This window comes from Malania oleifera, chromosome 11, assembly GCF_029873635.1.
Source record: "Malania oleifera isolate guangnan ecotype guangnan chromosome 11, ASM2987363v1, whole genome shotgun sequence".
NCBI lineage: Eukaryota > Viridiplantae > Streptophyta > Magnoliopsida > Santalales > Ximeniaceae > Malania > Malania oleifera.
Genome location: NC_080427.1, coordinates 85,265,800 through 85,290,024, shown reverse-complemented (window position 1 = coordinate 85,290,024; position 24,225 = coordinate 85,265,800).

The following is a 24,225-nucleotide window of genomic DNA, read 5'->3' as shown; positions in this document are numbered from 1 at the left end:
CATTAATGGTGAGATTTCAAGGCTTATATTACCTGTTAGGGCTAAGCATAACTTCATTAGGAAGTGGAAAAAAAAAGGAAAAATAAAAATATGTTGCTAAAATTTTTTTGGTAAGTAGAAAATAAAATTGAATTTTTTCAAATACATTGGAAGATTAATAAATAAATAAAATGGTGAAATGTTACCAAAAAAAAAATTATTTTATTGATTTACTATTATTTTTTTGTTTTTTACTGACTAAAAATTAAAAAAAAAAATCCACAACATTCTTATTATGTTTTTAATAAACTCTAAACACAAAAAAATGATCCAAAAGGTTTTTGATTCATTTTTAATAATTTATTTATTTTGCTTATTCAACACATGATGATGTTTAAAAAAATACTATAAATAGAACGACTTTTAAGTGATGCTTTTCATGTCTTATTTTTAACTTATTTTTCAATAAAATTATGTGATGTAGTGGTGTATTGAAGCCCATTCTCCCAATATTGTGACTTTGATGACTAAAGAATAAAGTAGTGATAATGGTTGGCTGTGGGGTCAGATGGCATGGGCGAGGGATTAATCTGAGTACCTCGTGGCGCCACCAGTGATCATATATCATGTAACTGGATGAGATAAGGGTGCCAGAACACTCGATGTAACCCAAAAAAAAAAAAAAAAAGTAGTGATGATGGTGATAATAACTAAATGATACATTTGGATGTATTAAAACCCTACTACTTCATGCCCTTTCAATACAACACACATTTATACATAAAAAGAAAAAAAGAAAGAAAGAAAGAAATAAAAGAAGAAGAAAAGAAAAGAAAAGGATTTTATGTTTTTTGTTGTTATGGTTCTACATGTGTAGATTACCTTCATATCCTCCAGAGAGGAATCAAGTCATTTATACTTCATCAAAATATTTTTAAAATTAATTTAGAAAACATTTAAATGGAATCCTTGAACTCACTTGAAAACCTTTGGAGTTTTGATTTGAAATTTTTTTGGTTTTAAAAAAAAAAAAAAAAAAAACATTGATTTTCCAATGAATCCTCTAAAAAACAATGATTTAAAGTCAAGTTTGAAAATATAACATTTTTCTATCCTTAAGCCACTTCATAGTTGTTTACTTTGAAAATGGTATTATATTTACCTACACTTAAAAAAAAAAAAAAACAAAGTGGACTTTTTTGTGGGCCCCCCCCCCCCCCGGCTCTTTTGAAAGCTTAATTTTAGAAAACTTGAAAACTTTGGAGAATGCCCAAAAGACACGTCATGGGCATGTATAAGATTTTTATTTTAAAACTTGAAGATACTTGAAACCTCTTAAAAATTGCTTTTAAAATAAAAACCATATTGAGATATCAACACTTAGACTTGACCATACACTCTTGAGAGCATTTAAACCCAAGAACATCTAAAAATTCAAGAAAATTTTAAGAAAATGGATAAATATTTGGCCTTTCGACAAATCGATCGACCGCCAACAGAGGCTAGTGATGTAAATGGTGTGAACTACACTAGTAGAGACCCCAAAATGATGCCTGCAGTGCTCACCCGAACCCTGATTCAATAACCCTAATTTAATCAAACCAACCCTAAATAAAATAATATTTTAACATTTTCTACGCCCATAAATTCCAAATAAACAATTGAACTCCCAAAAATAACCAGTTTTCTTAATTCCTTAAATCTCACTCTCGCTTTGGAGTGGTGCCTAGGCCCCCAAATTGAAAATTTGCTCTGGCCAAAATAACGATGATCGAGACTAGGACCCCATGGTGGTGCCCGAGCATCAACTTAGCTGAAGATCTAAGGAGAAATTGAGAAAAGAGAGGGAGTATATCTTTCTCCAAGAGTGGTGCCAACAACGCTCCTACGAAAAATCCACTCTAGTAGGAATGTTAGTGGCGGAGATAGGAACCCAACAGTATCTTCCGTTTTCCGATCGGCTAAATATTTGTCGAGAAAATGAGGAGAGAGAAGAGGCGGCAGAGGAGAGCGTGAGACGTTCAGGGGGGGGGCTCTTTTGTTCAGCAATTGAATTCCAAATTCAATTAAAGCTTCTACAAGAAGGTTGACTAATATATATATATATATATATATATATATATGTTATAATAATATATTATATTATATTAATATATTAATATAATATATTATATTATTTAATTATTTAATTAATTTAATTTAATTTTTTTTGTTAGGATCACTACACAGACCTTTTCAGAACTAGTAGATAAGGCTACAGTGATAGATACTAGCCTATAGAGAGGTGCTGGATGCAAAATTAGAGGAAGAGGCCTACGCCTCTTGGGTTCCAATGAGCACCAGTCAGAGTGAGTGGAGGAGGCACAATGTGGGTCCACGATAGGCAGAAGGACACCAAGTCCCTCAAGATAATCCAGCTCCCCCTATTTGTGCTAAGTGTGATCAAAGGCACTAGGGAGAATGCCGAGTTGGGATGAATGCCTTCTACCAGTGTGGTTGGCCCGGACATATTGTGAGAGACTACCAAGCACATCCAGCTAATCTACCCACTCCTAGACAATTTCGGGGAACAATCAAGCACCTTGAGGAAATCAGCAAAGGAATACCACCCCGGCGTGGGTCTACGCACTGATATCGGGAGACGTAGAGGCGGCCGACGATGTAGTGACAGGTATTATTTCAATTTTATCATATAAAGCTATTGTCTTGTTTGATTCAAGGGCGACTCATTCCTTCATAACCTGGTAATTCATCAAGTTATGTGATATAGAAGCTCAGCTACTAGATTTCAATTTATCAGTGGCTACACCAACTGGGACCATAGTGTTGTGTAGGAAGGTACTCAAAGATTGTCTAATCAATATTCAAGGGAGGTCCTTGCCAGCTAACTTAGTGGTTCTAGACATGCATGGTTTCGAGATAATTTTGGGAATGGACTGGCTAGCTGCCCACTATACCAGTATTGATTGCTATAAAAAAGAGGTAGTATTCAGACCTCCAGGAATGTAGGAGTACAGATTTGTGGGGACATGTGTGCGTACCCCACCACAGGTATTATCAGCCATTCAGGTGAGGAGGTTGCTTATGGAGGGATGCTAGGGGTACTTGGAAGTATCGGAAGGGAAATTAAAGTTGGAAGATATCCCAATAGTGAGGGATTTTCCTGAAGTGTTTTTAGAGGATTTGCCGAGACTGCCTCCTAATCGTGAGGTAGAATTATCTCTCGACCTATCATCGGTAACAGCACCAATTTCTAAAGCCCCATATAGAATGGCGCCAACGGAATTGAAAGAGTTAAAAGAACAGCTACAGAAATTGTTGGACAAGGGGTTTATTAGGCCTAGTGTGTCACCGTGGGTAGCACCGGTATTGTTTATAAAAAGTAAAGATGGGTCAATGAGAATGTGCATCAACTACAAAGAAATAAATAAAGTAACAACTAAGAATAAATACCCACTTCCCCGCATTGACGATTTGTTCAACCAGCTCTAGGGAACACAGGTATACTCTAAGATTGATCTTAGGTCAAGGTATCACCAAGTAAAAAAAAATTAAATTATTACAGAGGATGTTCCAAAGACAGCATTCCGAATGAGGTATGGACATTATGAGTTCTTAGTTTTGTCATTCGGACTGATGAATGCTCCTGCAGCGTTTATGGATCTAATGAACTAGGTGTTTCATGAATACTTAGACTAGTTTGTGGTGGTTTTCATTGATGATATTCTGATATATTCGAAGAGTAAAGAGGAGCACAAAAATCATTTAAGGTTAGTGCTACAATTGCTAAAGGAAAAGAAGTTCTACGCTAAATTCAAGAAATGTGAATTTTGGTTAGAGAAAGTTGCATTTCTTGGACATGTAATATCCGGGGGTGGTGTTTTAATGAACCCTAGCCAGATAGAGGTGGTAGTGGATTGGACAAGACCAAAGAATGTTTAGGAGATCAGAAGTTTCTTGGGATTAGCAAGATACTATCACCAATTTGTGGAAGGATTTTCAAAACTAATAGGTCCTCTAACATAATTAATGAGGAAAGGTGTAAAATATGAATGGACTGATGAGTGCGAGCATAGCTTCCAGGAGTTGAAACAGCGACTCATCACTGCACCGGTTTTGACTATTCCATTAGGAGATGGAGATTTTGTGATCTACAGTGACGCGTCTTTGAAAGGACTTGGGTGTGTATTGATGCAACAAGGAAAAGTTGTGGCATACGCTTCTCGGTAACTTAAAGAATACGAGAAGAACTACCTCAAACATGATTTGGAACTAGCTACAGTGGTATATGCATTGAAATTTGGAGGCATTATCTGTATGAAGGGAAGTGAAATATTCATAGATCATAAAAGTTTGAAATATTTCTTCACACAGAAAGAATTGAATAGGAGATAGAGGAAATAACTTGAATTAATAAAATATTATGATTGTACCATCAGTTACCATATAGGGAAAGCTAATGTGGTAACCGACACGTTGAGTTGGAGGTCAGGGAGTGCATCAGTATCAGTAGTAGTAGATTAATATCATATTAGAACAGATCTAGAAGGTTTGGTGTGGAATTAGTGGAAGGAAATCACCAAACATTCATTGCTAATCTGGTCATTCAACCAAGCACTATTGGGAAGGATTAAAACTACTCAGATGAAAGGTACAGAGTTAATAAAGATTATGGGTAAAGTGTAAGGTGAAATGGGATCATATTTTAATATCTCATGTTGGCCTAACATGACTTTCAAATCTTGTTTTGATGATAATAAATAAAGGTTAATTTAACAAGTTATTATTTAAGTGATAATATTTCAAGAAACCTAGCATGACAAAGTTCAAAAGGTTCAAAGAAATGAAAGTCCAAGATCACAAGTGCCATAAAGCTATACTTCATAAAAAAAGTGATCAAAAGAAAGCTTAAGAAGACCAAGATGTTAAAAATATGTGGAAGTTTAAAGAATATTGAAGCTTAAGTCTAAGAGGATTCAAAGCAAAGATATATATGAATACTTCAAGCTTAAAGAGTTTTTAAGTCTTTAGGAAGTCTTATGCTAGTACTTCATTATAAATATCATTTTAAATGCTTTGAAGCTCATTAGAGGTTGATATGGACTTGGAGACCTTACTTTGAAAACCTCAGAAAATTCTTTTTAAATGTATCAAAGCAAAATGGCTAAAGATTTTGGAAACAAACCTCAAAAACAGATTTTATAACTATTCAGGCGACTGAAGATTTTCCTAAACTGATTTTGAATAGGAAAAGAAGGATCAGACGAATAACCCCTGAATCCTTAGGCGCTGACCCTATTTTAAACTAGAAATTTGCAATGTGTTCAAAAGGATTAGACGACTGACCCCGAAGGGTTCTAGCGACAGACCCTCAAACGACTAATTTTTAAAACAGCTTTTTAAATTACAAAATCAAGTTACATGTGCCCCAAACTTCGTGTAAACTTGGGAAACACTCTAAGTAACTTGGGCAATACGAATTTAACACTTTTTGAGTCTAGAAATACATGGTTTCTCAAATCAAATCATATACCAAGAATTGAAAATCAGTTTTCAAAATATATTGCTCACTCTCTCTCAAAGCCCTTTTGCACACATATTCATGCTGAGAATTTTTTGAGATAAACTGAGTCTTTGATCATTGATCTGAAAGCTAATCTTCAGAGGTTTGACACAAATCAAAAGAAGAATCTCGGTGACATACTTCTTTGAGCTTCAATTCAATTCTATTTTATATTTACTTTGAAGTATTAGTTGTGATATATTTGTACTAACCAGCTCTATCTGAGAGCATCTCTTGTACACAAGAATCTTTCCTTGTTTCCTTGTTTTCTTTGATGGTTCAGGGTTATTGGATCGTTGTACCGAGCATGGGGTACGCTTGGAGAGGGGGCTCCACCCTAATTGAAGGAGGGATTGTAACGATTTGTTCCACCCACAAAGGAATGCTATAGTGGAATCCTTAGATGGTCTTACTTAAGGAGAGGACATAGGCAAGGTATAAGCCAAACCTTGGAAAAAAACTCGGTCTCACTCTCTACCCTTACTTTTTAATTTTTCTGCATATATAAATTGTGTGGTTGTGTATCTAAGTGCAAGAAGTTGAAAGTTTGAGATTGAGAAAACCTTTAATTTAAGAGAGTACTGTTAATTTAGGTGTAATCCTAAGGGGGGGTGAATTGGGTATTTTTAAAAACCTTTAATATTATTTACCACTTAATCCCTATTTTTATATTTAAAAAATTAATTGCAGGGGTCAAGTGCTAGTGGGGTTATTCAATATACACATGCAAGATAGATAACGAAATGCATTGTGGAAAATAAAATGAGTAAAGGAAGAGAGAAGGCAAACACAATTTTTACGAGGTTCAGCCAACCCGACCTATATCCTCGCCTTGAACAACCCACTCAAGGATACCACTAAATCCCTACTCCTTTAACGGGATGGAGCTTCCCTTACATCCGCTGCTTACAAGAGGCACAACTTCCTCCTCACCCGGTTCACAACCCGAACCGTGATTACAATATATAATTTAAAATTTGTAAAACAACTCAAGATTTGCTTCTAACAAAGTTAGTGGGTACAATTGAAAACCTAACACATATCCATATGATGAAACTTGAAGCTCAGTATGTATGTAACGATATAATCGTTATATGAATGATATGCTTCAACACAAATTCCCTTTTATCAAATCTCCCAAGTAATGATATAAGTAGAAGCTTTGGAGAAATTAGGGTTCTAGTTCAACTTACTAGATGCACGAATACCAAATGTGATCTTATTAAAAAATTTGTCTTGACTATTATAAAAATCTAAATCAATAAGTTTTCTTCTAAGTATCCAAACACAATTTGCTCTTTGTACTATGCAAATATATATATATATATATATATATATATATATATATATATATATAAACGATATGATTTCCAAAGATCAAAAACCTAATATAATAGTTTTTAGAAAATATCCTTCAATAATATATATAGTTATGAACTCTATGAATATTTAATCAAGTGGTTTTGAAATATAGAAAATATTGAGTCTTTAACTGAATAAAAACTTGAATCAAAACCATTTAACCAATGGTGAAAACTTTTCTCAAGTAGTGATCTTGTCAAAACAATTTAATATAAGCACACTCAAGATCAATCTCTCAACCACTATTCAATAATGGATTTTGAGATGAAAAACTCTATGAGAATAAATATTAACAAGCAAATCGATTTAGATGAAAAGCTCTATAAGATTGAATATTAACAAGAAAATCGATTTACCAAACCTCAATACCAAAATGAAAGCACAACGATTGCTAGATTGCCTTTTGAAGATCAAGATAGCCTTAGCTCAAATTTGATGTATAAACTTTGAAATCCCAAGCAAAAACTTTAGCAATGTGTTCAAAGTTCTCCCAAGTTGTGCTAAACGTACAATATTCGCAATTGTATGCCAAAGGTTCATTTTTTTGGGGGGCACTAGGGTTTAGATGTTGATTATATAAGTAACCTTGCCCTTAGGATGATTTCTAACCGTTGGATAAACTTGATTGTGAAAATAACTCGCATGTTCTCTCATTAAAAATCACAATTTTAATCTTCTCGTTAGTTCAGACGACTGAGGATTAGAGCTTAGACGACTGAAGTTCCTTAGAGCTTCAAAAAATTAACTTGGACACTTCAAACGATTGAGCTTAACTTTGGTCTTCTGAAGTTGAATCTTCAGACGACTGGTCAGGGATTTCGGTCTTCTGGACTGAACATTTTCTGGATTTTTCTTTTTATTTTCAAAAATTTGTTTATGCTCCCTTTCTTTGCTCTTTTATAAATATTTTTTGAGGTTTTAAGAAAACTCTCTAAGTCCATAAATATCCCCTAAAGATGTTCATGAGATGCATGAAAGTTGTGTTGTTGACTTGTAAATTGCAATGGGAACATACACAGTGTGGCAAATTTCATAGACATGTATAAGCAACCACAGTCACTAAATTTCAATGATTATGTGAGGATTAACATGTGTAAGTCAATATGCTCTTATCATGATATGAATTTAATGCCACATGTGAACAAATGTGATACCAAATGGAAACAAATGAGCCAAATTTGAAATTTTTAACCAATTTTGAATATTGAGTGACGTTACTCCCCCTGAATTAGTCATCTAATATAATTCTAAGCAACCTCTTGACTATGCATTAGGCCTAATTCACACCTAATTTGAATAAACCTATCCTTCGCAAGTGATTTTGTGAATATGTCTGCCCATTGTTCATCTGTTCATACAAACTCAAGTGTCACATCTCCTTTTTGCACATGATCATGAAGAAAATGATGTCTTATTTCTATATGTTTAGTTCGTGAATGTAATATAGGATTCTTTGAGATGTTTATTGCACTCGTATTGTGGCATCTTATAGGTATTATGTCATAACTTAATCCAAAATCCATCAGTTGTTACTTCATGTATAGTGTTTGAGCACAACAACTTCCCGCCGCTACATATTCTGCCTCAGCTGTGGAAAGAGCTACTGAATTTTGCTTCTTGGAAAACCAAGAAACTAAGAATGTCCTAAGAAATGACATGTACCACTCGTACTCTTCCTATCCACTTTGCTACCAGCAAAATCAGTATCTGAATAACTGATAATCTCAAAAGATGTATACTTAGGATACCATAACCCAAGTTCCACGGTTCCTATCAGGTATCTAAGTATTCGTTTGACAGCTAACAAATGTGACTCTTTCGGTACAGCCTGAATCTTGTGCACAAACATACACTAAACATTATGTCAGGTCTGCTGGCAGTCAGATAAAGTAAGCTACTGATCATTCCACAATAGAGCTTGACATCTACTGGTATACCTTGTTCATCTTTGTCTAATTTCAAAGAAGAGCTCATAGGTGTTCTTAGTATTTTTTTCATCTTCCATATTAAACTTTTTTAGCAGATTTGTAATGTACTTTGATTGATTTATAAAGATTCCATGATTTTCTTATTTGATCTGAAGTCCTAGGAAAAAATTTAGTTCACCCATCATGCTCATCTCAAATTCATTTTGCATAGTACTAGAAAACTCATTGCACAAGTCTTCTTTATTTGTAGCTCCAAATATAATATCATCTACCTATAGTTGAACTAGGAGCAAGTCATTTTTCTTAGACTTTATGAAAAGTGTTGTGTATATTCTCCCTCTAATAAAACCATTGTCCAATAGAAAGCCACTTAGTCTCTCATATCAAGCTCTAGGAGCTTGCTTTAAACCGTACAAGGCTTTTGTTAGTCTATAAACGTGATTTGGATTCTTATGGTTTTCAAAGCCTGGGGGTTGTTCTACAAATACCTCTTCACTTATGCAGCCATTTAAAAACGCGCTTTTGACATCCATTTGATATAGCTTGAAATCCTTAAAAGTAGCATAGGCTAAAAGCATTCGAATGGCTTCCATTCTAGCTATAGGTGCAAAGGTTTCTTCAAAATCTATTCCTTCTTCCTGGTTATATCCCTGAGCTACTAGTCTTGCCTTATTTCTAACAACTATCTCATGTTCATCTTTCTTATTTTTATATATCCATTTTGTTCTGATAATTGTCTTATCCTCAGGTCTAGGAACTAATGTCTATACTTTATTTCTCTCAAACTGGTTTAACTCTTCTTTCATGGACAACACCCACGATTCATCCTCAATTGCTTCACTCACATTCCTAGGTTTTTCTTGAGATAGAAAGACAAAATGACTAATTATATTCTTAAGTGAGGATCGAGTAGCTACTCCACATAATGGTTCACTTATTATTTGATCAATGAGAGGATTCTTTATGTACTTCCATTCTCTAGGTAGTTCATTAACCTCATTTTCAATTTGATTCGTTTCAGTAGATGATTTCTTAATTTCATTTCTCTTTTCTGAATCATCTTTAATGGACATTCTTTTAAATTCCTCATTTATCACAATTTCCTCTTCATTAGTCCTCTTAGTGAAGGGATTTGACTCATCAAACACTACATGAATGGATTCTATAATGGTTAATATTCGTTTATTGTATACTCTATAGGCTTTACTATCTAAGGCATACCCTAGGAAGATACCTTCATCTGATTTCACATCAAACTTTCTTAAATGTTCATTGTCTCTAAGCACAAAACATTTACAGCCAAAGACATGAAAATATGATATGTTTGGTCTATGGTCATTCCATAACTCATAAGGAGTCTTATTTAGAGATGGTCTAATCAAAACTCTATTTAGAACATAGCAGCCAGTATTTACTGCCTCAGCCCCGAAGTACTTAGGTAATTTATGTTCGTTAAGCATAGTTCTAGTCATTTCTTGTATAGACTTATTCTTCCTTTCAACTACACCATTCTACTATGGTATTCTAAGAGCCAAAAAATTATGAGTTATTCCTAATGAATTGCAGTAATCTTCCATGCTTTGATTTTTAAATTCTCTACCCCCATTACTTTGGATTTTAGTGACAATATAACCCTTTTCATTTTGAATTTTCTTACAAAGATTTATGAATTTTTCACACCTTTCATCTTTGTGACCTAAAAATACTACCCATATGTATCGTGAATAATCATCAACTATGATGAATGCGTATGATTTTCCTCCTAAATTCTGAGTTGGGTTTGGGCCAAATAAATCTAAGTGTAGCATTTGAAGTGGCCTAGTAGTAGAGATTACTTTCTTCTTCTTAAAACTCATTCTTGCTTGTTTTCCTAGTTGACATGCATCACAGATTTTATTTTTTACGAATTTAGTCTTAGGCCATCCCTTAACTAATTCTTCCTTAACAAGTTTAGATATTAAGATCATGTTTGCGGGTCCTAGTCTCCTATGCCAAATCCAACTAATCTCATTTATAGCAGAAAAACAAGTAACATGTTGAGAAACAAGGTTATCGAAGTTAGTGTTGTATACATTTTCATGACGATCAGCAGTAAACAATATTTTGTTTTCAAATTTGTTCTCTACAGTGCATTTGTCATGTTCTAATGACACTTTATAACCTTTATCACATAGTTGACTTATACTCAATAAGTTATGTTTTAATCCATCAACTAACAACACATTATCAATGACAAGTGAAGGTTCCTTACGAACTTTACCAACTCCAATGATTTTACCTTTAGAGTTATCCCCAAATGTAACGAATCCTTATCTTTGGATATGATAGATGTCGCGACGTCCCGGAGCGCGTGTGCCCTGGGGTGGCGAAATAAAAATCAATTTTTATTTTCAAGGAAAAATAGGAATATCGGAGTCGCCACTAACCTTTTAGTGTGGTTAGAACACATGATTACTACCCCGTTAGGGGTAGAATAGGTCTACATTACTAAAGCTGGGGTCGGGAGTTCGGTTACGCGAGGGGAAGGTACGAGCACCCCCTACGCGCCCATTCTTACGAACGGTACCTAATTAATTTGGAATTATCCCTAAGTTAATCTAAAAAGTCTTTAAAATTACTCCTCTAGTGAATTTACTAATATACATGTCAAATAAACAAATAAATAAATAAATAAATAATACAAAAATATACGTAATATATAAATATTTACATATTCCCTCAGAGCTAAAGGTACGTGAAGCCCGAAGGCTCATACCCCCGCATTAAAATCATAGGGAAAAAAATTAAAAATAATTTACAAAATACACTCCCGAATTTTAGAAATCTCCTAGTATTTTTCTAAGTATTAAAATACTAGTTGGGAGGTTTTTAATATATGGTAATAGGGTAATAAGGAACACATACCTACTAAAAAATTATGAATGTCAAACTAAGTAACAAGATACCATAATACTATATATACTAATATACTAAGGATATTATAAAAAGTAATACCCTATATATTAAAAGGCTAAAAATACCCTAATAGGTAATATTAGATGTCCTAAAGATACCATATTAAACAGTTCCGTATATGTTAAAATTCTAAAAATACCCTAATAAGTGATACTAAATGTAAACGTAGTAATAATACCATATATATACCTAAAATACTATAATGAGTTACGTATACTAAAATATCAATAAAAATATATACATAAAAAAAAAAAAAAAACAATACCATGATAACTACTATCATATGAGTATACCAAATATATAACGTAATACATAATACTAAGAATACCATAATAATGTCATACATGTACTACAATACTAAAACACAAACAAATATCATAGTAATATAATATCATATTGATAATGGGGAACACAATGATAAACTGGAACCCTACATAGATATATAGAACTTGAATATTGCGCATTAAAAATATGATAAAAAAAATTATTACATCTAAATATTAAACAATGGAAATCTTACCTCTGTAATAAAAATTAAAATCCTACAATAAAGAAAGCAAACAAATTAGTATTTATAAATATGGATATTAATTATTAAAAATCCTAAAATAATAACCAAACAAAATTTAAACTTTACAACAAAATGTGTGTGTATGTGTACATACCTGCTGTGTGTTTTACAGTGTGTGTGTTGTGTGTGTGCAGTGTGTTTTGCTGTGTGTGCTGTGTGTGTGTGTGCTGTGTGTGTTTGTGTGCTATGTGCGCATGCAGTGTATGTTTTGTTGTGTGTGCTGTGTGTATTTTGCAGTGTGTGTTTTACTGTGTGTTTGTGTGCTGCTGTGTGCGTGAGTTTGTGTGTGTGTGTTGTTAATGTTGCTGTCTATGGGTTTTGGGGGCTATCTCCTTCAGCGGCCATCATGAATGAGAGGGTGTACGTGAGTTCTCCTTACCTCCAGCGGTTGTCCTGAGATGTCCGTGAGAGCTGCAAAAAGGAAGAAAAAAAAAATTAACTTCTGACAATATTCCAAAAGAGAGAACAAAAATAAAATAAAATAGATTAAAATAGGAAGAGATGAAAGAGAGTAGAGAGAAAAGTCAGGGCTGCTATAACGATGGCAATTGGGTGAGTTGTTGGTGGAGTCGGTGATGGAGAAACTGAGGGAGAAGGCCGAGGGGGCTGGTGCCAGAGCTGCTGCTGCTGCAGGAAGGCTAGGGGCTGCTTCAGCGGCTTGCGGTGTGCGTGAGTTCACGGCTGTGGGAGGTTCTGGAAGGAGTGTTGCGGTGGTGCTTGGAGGTTGCTGTGCATTGAAGAGGTCAGGTGGCTGGAGCAGCTAGTTGCAGAGTGTGGCTGGAGGTCGGAGACGGGTTGCGAGTGAAGGAGACTGAGAGGGAGAGGGTAGGCAGGAGAGGCTTGTGGGTGGCTAAGAAGGAGATATGTGCGTGAGGAAGAGGGAGGCAGGGGGTTGCTGCTGTGTAGACTAGGTTTTTTTTTTTCTCTTTTTGGCTCTGCCCCGTGCGCCCTATGCTGTGCACGCCCCCTCTTTGTCTACTGCCCTAGGAGCCCCCTTTATAAAAATTTTGCAAACCCTAGCACCCCCTTCTTTTCCTTTTTATTTTTTTCTTTTTCTTTGTTTTTTATACTTTTATGGTAATAATAGATATGGTAATAATAATAATAATAATAATACTAATAATAATAATAATAATAATAATAATAATAATAATAATAATAAATGCTAAAAAAATAATAAAGTAAGATAATAAAAATAATAATAATAATAGTGAAAATAATAATAACAATAATAATAATAACAACAACAATAAAAATCATAATAATAATAATAATAATAATAATAATAATAATAATAATAATAATAATAATAATAATAATAATAATAATAGTGACAATAAAATGATAATAAAAATAAGAATAGTATAATGAGATGGGACCCTTTGTTCTATTTGGTTAGGACAAAAATAGGGTGTCTACAATAGATACGAATTTAGCTTTATTTCTTATCATGTGTCACGAGCATTCGTTGTCCATATACCACTTGTCCTTCTCGAAGGACAATCTCAAGCACATCTGCAGGACATGATCAGATAACTACTTTTGGTACCCAGATTTTCTTGGGTCTATGGGGGTTAGTACTAGATTTTCCTTTGACTTTCCAAACTTTCTTAAGTTTGAAATCTTTATTTTTGAAAGGACAATCAAATTTTATGCGACCCAACCTCTTACATTTAAAACATGTAATATTTCTATGATAGTCTTTAGTTGGAACATATGATTTTGACTCTCTTACAAAATATCCCATGTAGAGATGTTTCTGTTTTAGATTATCTTTTCCATTAAAACCAAGACCTTCCTTATCTAGTGAATTTCTTTGAGCTCCTAAAATTTTTCAAAATTATTTTGACCTTCAGTAAATTTACAAATAATCTTAGTTTTATCTTTCAAATTCTTTTCTAATTCCTCAATTTTCAAATCCTTGTCTTTCATGAGAGATGCATGAGATTCATTTTGACGTTCAACTAACTTTGAAAATTCTTTCAATTTTAATTTCAAACTAGAATTTTTCTGATTCATTTTCTCAAGCATTTTAAGGGTGTACAAATATTCCTAATGGAATACATCATACGAAAGCATGCTATTTTCATTTTTCGAATCACTTGAATAGTAAGATGAAGCAAAACAAAAGGATTGTACCTCGTGGTCATTGTGTGCCATCAAACATAGATTCGCCATCTCATCATCACTGGATTTAGATTCCGAACTACTGGTACTGTGTGTGTCCCAACCCACTTTTAGAGCCTTCTTCTTCTTTTTCTTAGACCCTTTCTTCAGCTGGGGACAATCCAGCTTGATGTGTCCAAATTCTCTATAGTTATAACACATGGGAGGGTAATATTTTTGCTTCCTAATTCTAGACTCTCCCTTTTCTGCTTTTGACCCCTTGAATTTTCTAGTGTATTTCTTATTCTTTCTCATAAACTCTCCAAAATTTTAGTGATGAGTGCCATGTTATCATCCGATTCTGAATCACTTCCCTCATTGGAGCAGTGAGATAATGCCTTAAGTGTTGTAGCTTTCTTTGATTTTATTTTCTTATTCATCCTCTCATTTATTACAAGCTCATAGGTGATGAGCAATCCAATTAGTTCATCAACTGAAATATCCTTGAGATTTCTCCCTTCTGCTATTGCAGTAGCTCTACCTTCCCAAATTGGAGGTAGTCCCCTGAGTATTTTCCTCATCAACTTATAAGTAGGGTAAGATTTACCAAAAGCATTTAAAGAATTCATGATATGTGTGAATCTAGTGTACATGGATTGAATAGATTCATTAGCAGTCATTTTAAACGTTTCATACTCACTAGTGAGCATGTTTATCCTACTATATTTCACTTCCTTAGTACCTTCATATGTAACTTCTAATTTTTCCCAAATTTCTTTACCCGTGTTACATACCATTATCCTATTAAACTCATTTACATTTAGTGCACAAAATAACAGATTCATTGCAGTAACATTTATTTGCACAAATTTCCAGTCCTTTTCAATATACTCATCTTCAATTTTGGGTACATTCACCTTATCAACTACTTTCATAGGGACATGGTTTCCCTTGGAAACAATTTTCCACACTTTCCAATCCCCATTTAAAAGATATATACTCATCCTTCTTTTCTAGTAGGTGTAATTTACACTGCAGAAAATAGGTGGTCTAATGGACGAGTGTCCCTTACCGAATGGAGTTACACCGATGTGTGTCATGTGATCTTTTTACAAATGAACAACTAAGTCTATGTAAATCGGCTTTGATACCAAATGTTAATTTAGGTGTAATCCCAAGAGGGGGGTGAATTAGGTATTTTTAAAAACCTTTAATATTATTTATCACTTAATCCCTATTTTTATATTTAAAAAATTAATTGCAGGGGTTTAAGACTGATTTAAATTGTTATATCAATGAATTCTTTTTACCTAATTAATTGTCAAGTGTGAGTGGGGTTATTCAACATACACATGCAAGATAGATAATGAAATACGTTGTAGAAAATAAAAGGAGAAAAGGAAGAGAGAAGGCAAACACAATTTTTACAAGGTTCAGCCAACCCAGCCTACGTCCTCGCCTTGAGCAACCCACTCAAGGATTCCACAAAATCCCTGCTCGTTTAACCGGGACGGAGCTTCCCTTACATCCGCTACTTACAAGAGGCACAGCTTCCTCCTCACCCGGTTCATAACCCGAACCGTGATTACAATATATAATTTCAAATCTGTAAAACTACACAAGATTTGCTTCTAACAAAGCTAGTAAGTACAATTGAAAACCTAACACATATCCATATGATGAAACTTGAAGCTCAGTATGTATGTAGCGATATAATCGTTATACGAATGATATGCTTCAACACAAATTCCCTTTTATGAAATCTCCCAAGTAATGATATAAGTAGAAGCTTTAGGGAAATTAGGGTTCTAGTTCAACTAACTAGATGCATGAATACCAAATGTCATCTTATTAAAAAATTTGTCTTAAATATTATAAAGATCTAAGTCAAAAAGTTTTCTTCCAAGTATCCAAACACAATATGCTCTTTGTACTATGCAAATATATATATATATATATATATATATATATATGATTTCCAAAGATCAAAAACCTAATATAATAGTTTTCAGAAAATATCCTTCAATAATATATATAGTTATGAACTCTATGGATATTTAATCAAGTAGTTTTGTAATATCAAAAATATAGAGTCTTTAATTGAATACACACTTGAATCAAAACCGTTTAACCAATGACGAAAACTTTTCTCAAGTAGTGATCTTGTCAAAACAATTTAATATAAGCACACTCAAGACCAATCTCTCAATCAGTATTCAATAATGGGTTTTGAGATGAAAAACTCTATAAGAATAAATATAAACAAGCAAATCGATTTAGATGAAAAGCTCTATAAGATTGAACATTAACAAGCAAATCGATTTACCAAACCTCAATACCAAAATGAAAGCACAACGATTGCTAGATTGCCTTTTGAAGATCAAGATAGCCTTAGCTCAAATTGACGTATAAACTTTGAAATCCCAAGCAAAAACTTCAACAATGTGTTCAAAGTTATCTCAAGTAGTGCTAAACGTACAATATCCTCAATTGTATGCCAAAGGTTCATTTTTCTTGGGGGCACTAAGGTTTAGATGTTGATTATATAGGTCACCTTGCCCTTAGGATGATTTATAACCGTTGGATAAACTTGATTGTGAAAATAACTCCCGTGTTCTCTCATTAAAAATCAAATTTTTAATCTTCCCGTAAGTTCAAACGACTGAGGATTAGAACTCAGACGACTAAAGTTCCTTACAACTTCAAAAAATTAACCTGGACATAGGGTTTGACGTCTGAAGTTTGGGTTCAGACTTCTGAAGTTGCAGGTTTAGATGACTGAAGTCAAGGTTCAGTCTTTTGGTGTGCTTCTACTTGTTCATGTGTTTCTCCAACAATTCTTTAGGTGACTGAACTTAATCTTCAGTCTTCTAAAGAAATTCTTCAAACGACTGAGCTTAACTTCGGTCTTCTGAAATTGAATCTTCAAACGACTAGTCAGGAAGTTTAGTTTTCTTGACTGAACATTTTCTAGATTTTCTTTTTATTTTCAAAAATATGTTTATGCTCCCTTTCTTTGCTCTTTTATAAAATATTTTTGGGGTTTTGAAAAAATTCTCTAAGTCCATAAATATCCCCTAAAGATGTTGATGAGATGCATGAGTCCTAAGGTCAGTCTATGGTATATTTTGAGCCTCAAATTAAATCATATGAAATATGTAAATACATTCAGTTCTAAATACCCATTCCCATGACGATCTTGAACTTGCCGCTTGCATCTTCATTCTTCAACTCTTTTAGTTTCATGGATTTTGCCAAGATGTATATACTTTAGTCTTCATGGCTTCCATGACTTTCTATCCTTTCGTGCAAGCTAAATATTGTTCCTGTTTACAATCTTAATGCACATATCAAATACCAAGTAATTTGTCATTATCAAAATCGGATTGGACTCATGGAGTCAACAAGTATGTTGATTGATCTTTTGCAAAAACTTTAAAGGGAGTACGTTGATTAATCGTTTGCGGAAATCTTGGTCAAAAGGAAGTGCACCAATATTCATATATACAAGGCTTTATTTAAACTCTAAGTTGAGCTTTGCAAACGCTAAATTAAGGAAGTGCTGCAACTTATATAATTGGTTAAGTATCATGTGATTGATTAAATGATCGATAAACATTATTGAAAGCATCTCATTGAGAATCATTGACTTGTGTTAATATTAAGTGTGGATTTTAGTTGGTATAATTAAGTATTAAAAAATCATTATTGTGTGTTTGCTAGGTTTTCAAAAGGTTGTGAATTTGTAACAAGATTTAAAAGAAACTTTTACAAATCCAATTCACCCCCCTCCCTTGGGACTACACCTTAGTTTTTATCTCAGATGATGAAGTTTTAAGATTTCATACCAGGTTATGTGTACCTGACGACGTTGAGATTAAAAGAACTATTTTGGATAAGACACATCATTCCCTCTATACAATGCACCCAAGAAGCACTAAAATGTATAGGGATATGAGAGAATCCTTTTGGTAGAGTAATATGAAGAGAGATGTTGCCCACTATGTGGAGCAGTGTTTAACATGTCAGCAGATAAAGGCTAAGCACCAGAGACCGGCAGAACTATTTCAACCACTTCACATTCTCGAATGGAGGTGGGAGCATATTTCTATGAACTTCGTCATAGGGATGCCACCAGCACTGCATGGGCAAAATGCTAGTTGGATAGTAGTAGACCGACTGACAAAAACTGCTCACTTTCTTTCAATTAGGACTAACTACTCCATGAATCGATTGGTAGAGTTGTACATTCAAGAGATAGTTAGACTTCATGAATTGCCAGTTCAGATCTTAGATCAGAAAGAGCAAGAATTTCATACTAAGAAAATTCCATTAATAGAAGTACTTTAGAGAAATCATGTAGTTGAGGAAGCCTCATGGGAATTAGAAGAGGAGATACGTCATAAGTGAGGGTTGCTAAGAAATTGGGACGGGGTCGCTATGTGGGTGACTATCGGCTCTTCTTAGAGTCAGATAAATATTTCAGTGATTCCCAAAGGAGGTTGGGATAAGAGTAGGTTAGCAAATTTCGAGAACAAAATTTATAAGAAGTGAAGAATGTAACGACCTCAAAAATAGTTATACAAGATTAGTGGAATGATACTAATATATATATATATATATATATATATACATATATATTAAATAAATAAATATTATTAAATTGAATTAAATAAATAAATAATGTTATATATATATAAGGGTAAAAGTAATGTGTATATAGGTATATAATGTTAATGGAATATGTATATAATAATATTATATATATATATATATATATATATATATATATATGAAAGCTTAAGATATAAGCTTCCTAAAGGATTTCCAAATTACAGAGAGAGCATTTCCTTCTCCCCCAACCCATGAGCAACTCTCTCTCTCTCTCTCTCTCTCTCTCTCTCTCTCTCTCTCTCTCTCTCTCTCTCCTCTCACGCTCTCCCACTCTCTCTTTAGATTATTTTTCTATCCATAAGCCAAATCGAAAAACGAACACCACCACGAGGTCTCAACTTTGATTCCTAGCAAGTTATTCGGAGTAGATTTTTTATTTGGGGATCCTAGGCACCACTCCAAGGCTAAGATGAGGAGTACAAATTATGTCTGTTATTTTAGAAATTCACTTGGTTAAATCATGTTATATAATTATTGGAATATTTTAAAATTAAGTTAAACTGCAGGGATTTTATTAAATTAGATTTTTTGGGAGTATTTTGGAATTAGATTAAACTGTGGGAATTTGATCATATTGGTGTTTTTAATATGTTAGAAATTAAATTTAAATATGGGAAGTGGATCTTACCTACATTTTTGTTGGAATTTAACTGGTTAATGGGAGCATATAAGCCTAGGGATGTTAGGATAATAATTATTTTGGGATTTAGCTGATTAAGCTAAAATATATGAATATAGAGATTTGTGCAAATACCACAGACACTGCTTTAGGATCCTTACAGGTATTTCTCCAGAAATCAGGTAAGGAGAATAGATTATGTGAGGCGTTTTTATGAAGTTAACTGCTAAAATTATAGTAGGTGCTTTCAGAAATGATATTTAAGTTTTCTTGGGTACACAAATGTATGAGATGGGAGTTTTGAAATGATATACACTTTGTGTAAGTTAGGTTGGGTTGAGTAAAACCCTAGAGATAATTATATCAATATTTTCAGCAATATATTAAAGTTCAAATTATCAAGGAAAATATGTCGCATGAGTTAAATATTATGCATAAATAACTTTAATAGTTTATGGAAAAGTATATATATAGACAAAGATATGATTTTTATACAGTACCATAGTATGACGGTGCTTTTTATAAAACTACAGTGTAACCGAATTTATACAAAGTTTTATACAAATTTTATACAAAGATATAGTGTACTATATAGAACTATAGTACAAAGTTTTATACAGTAATATAGTGTTCTATATAGAACTATAGCTGTAGTGACCCAAAGAATAATAATATTTTAATAATAAGAGGGAGAGAAAATAGAAACAAAAGGAGGCCGTAGACGGAGCGTTCGTCGATGACATTGCATTTTGGAGATAATATTAAATAATCATAAATTCCAGAAATTGCCCAGCTTCGTCGAAGAACACGGGGTCTCGTCAATGAAGGTCTTCAGAATTTCGTCGATGAACACAGGGCTTCGTCGACGAGAAAATACTAAGAGATGGTTCGGGCTGCTCTGAATTTCATCGATGAACACAGGGTCTCGTCGACGAATTTTTTGAAGGGCTCGTCGACGAGGTGACGTGTCTCATCGATGGACCTGGCCCTATAAATAGCTAAAAATCGGGATATTTCTCATTTTCACCGTGCCTCTCTCTCTCCTACAGCTCTCTCTCCCTTCTCTCTTCATTTTCGGCCCCACCAGTCACTGGATCGACGATCCGAAGCTACTACGACGCTCCTAGTGGAGTTCTCTGCAAGACTGCCGGAGCGGATCGTCAGAAAATCGAAGTTGGATTTTATCCCAAATTTAGGGTAAGGCTTTTTAACTAGTTTTTGGCTTTTTGGCAGTTATAGGAAATGATATAAACGGAAAAATGCTGATATTTTGTTCTGACATATGTTGGTTTCAGGGTGTTTTGTAGGAGGCCCTGCGGGTGTTAGACTTGTATTCCCTAGGGACTTTATAGTAGTCAGGTAAGGGAAATATGCTATGCTAGGAAATTTCTAAATATGATACTGTTTATTTGTTTACGAAAATTATGTATTAAAGTATGGTGTGGCTTGTGAATATGTATGTAGTACGGGGATATGTTTTACGAATTGTAGTTTCATGATTTTTATGAATTTCAGTACCATGATTTTACGGATTTAAGTACTATGATTATGTGAACTTCAGTACCATGATTTTATGGATTTAAGTACTATGATTATGTGAACTTCAGTACCATGATTTTACGGATTTTAGTACCATGATTATACGAATCTCAGTACCATGATTATACGAATTCCAGTATTACGAATATGCAGTTCCATGTTATGATTATTCAAATTTTAGTACGTCTTGCAGCATCATGGTTATTATGATTACTTCAGAATCATGGTAAATCAGATAAATATGTATAGAAATATATTATATGATATCAGACCCTATTGGACTTGCAGCTACAGAGCACGGTACCGTTGCTACAGATACTATGTTACTTTACGAGTACAACCACCTATTCAGATATACGTGATAAAGTTTACCACCTAGGCCTTTGAAGAGGTTAGGCTCCTCATCCAGATATGGGTTGAGGTGGGCAGGTTGACTGACGGAGTTCAGTGATTTATTCCTGGTTGGCCAGCCATGGTAAATCTAGCCTATGGGCCGTACAACCTCGTCATGAGGGGCATGTAATGACACAGATAGCCACAGGGAATAGTTTCAGTTACTATTACTTATGTATTGATTTACAAAAACGGGGATCCTACTATATACACTATATACTGATATGTCAAGTAATAGGAAAAAGGGGTGGTGTACTTTATTATTTGTGATATACTTTTGTACTCAGTTATTCATGTTTATATGAAACAGATTTCATGATATATATATATATATATATATATATATATATATATATGTTCATTTGCCACACACTAGTAATAGCATATTTCTTCTTACTGAGCGTTGGCTCATCCTAGTGTTGAAACATTTTTCAGGTGATCCAGGTAGGCGAGTAGATCAGGCTCGCAAATAGAGGGGTGTCTGTAGTGCCCTGTCAGCAAAGTGAGTATGTTTTGGGAGGATTTTTGTATTACCCTAGCTAGTTGAGGGTATTTTGGGAAATTCAGATATATGTGTATATGGGGAAAACATGTAGTACTCTGGTATTGAGTGATATTGGTTCTATATTGTATATAATAGCTATGGTTATGTTTATATGATTCTGCTTCTCGCTGCTTAGGTTAATATTGTGGTATTAAAGTATATTAATTGCTACAGTATTTAAAAAAAAATAAACCCATTTAATTAAGCAGGTCGTTACAATAGCGTTCCTTAAGGAACTATAGTACAGATATTTATACAGAGATACATCGTTCCCTAATTGGAACTACAAAATTCCTTATGGAACTACAACGTTCCCTAAGTGGAACTACAACGTTCCCTAAGTGGAACTACAACACAGAAATTTTATACAGAGAAACGGCGTTCCTTAAGGAACTATAGTATAATATTTTTATATAGAGTTACAATGTTTTTCTACAGATGTATATAGTATGACAGTTTTTAACAGAATGTGTTAATAATATCATGTATATATTGTTTTTGGAAATCGCATTATATGGTTTAAGAACCCTGATGGACCATAGTTAGGCACAGTACTGTAGTCCCATAGTTGCCAGTGCAACCACACTTCTTTGATAAGGTGTTGGTGGCATAGTCGATTATGCCATTAAAGTGTAGAGTTACCCCCTGGAGTCCGGACCAGTTGGCTAGGTGAATCGTACTCATAGTTACAAATATAGTTACATATATAGACATAGTTGATCTAGTCTAGTAGACCAACCATGGCTAGGTCCTGCCTTTAGGCCGCACAATTCGAATCATGCGGGATTAATTCATGATGTTACAGTATTGTCCATCTAGGGTAGTTCTTCTATACTTATATGCGCATTTACTTATGCAGAAATTCTATTCTATTATATAAAGTATAAGTAGTGATGCATAGTTTAAACAGAGCATGCTTTGAGATACTTATTTCATGCAGAGCATAACTGGAGATATTTATTTTATACAAAGAATGATTTCAGATATTTATTTTATACAGAGTATGATTTGAGATATTTGTTTTATACAGAGAAAGGTTTGAGATACTTATTTTAATTATAGCATAATTTGATAGAAAGATATGTAAACTGAAAAGTATTTTTATCGGTACACATACAGTTCTATATATGAGTTCACAGAGTAAGAAAAAGATAGACTATGAAAGTGTATTTGAAACATTAAAACTCATATTACCACACACTGATAATAATCTGTTCCATCTTACCGAGAGGTGTCTCACTTTTATAATTTCATAATTTCAGGAAATCCAGGTAGACAGGCTTAGAGTTCTATATGTTGATTAAGGTGTACCAAGAGGGGGGTGAATTGGGTATTTTAAAAAATTATTTGAAACCTATTTACCAATCAATCCCTATATCTAAGTTTAACTAGTCACTTATCAAGTTGGTGTGAAATTATTCAACATACACAAGCAAGCTGGAAATTGAAATACGATGTGGAAAATATAAAGATAAGGGAAGAGAGAATGCAACCACAATTTTACGAGGTTCAGCCTACTTGGCCTACGTCCTCGCCTTGAGCAACCACTCAAGGATTCACTAACCCTGCTCCTTAAAGTGGGACGAAGCTTCCGTTACAATCCGCTGCTTACAAGAGGCACAACTTCCTCCTACTCTACTGCTTACAAGAGATACAGCTCTCTCCTCTCACACCAGTTCACACGCCGAACCGTGTATACAATAGAATCTGAAAAATACACTAAAAAACAATGCTTCTAACAAAATCTGGTGAGTACAATTCAAATTCCTAAAACATTGACATATGATATAACTTGAAGCTCGGGAATGAATGAAAATGATAAAATCATTTTATGTATGATATGCCTCAACACACAAATCCCTTTTTAACCAAAACTTTCAAGTAAAGATGAATTCAAAACGTTTTGGAATAATCTAGGGTTCTTGGTTCACTTTGCAAAAATGCACACTTATATAATTGAAGTGAACTTGTTGGCAAAAACTTTGTCTTGAA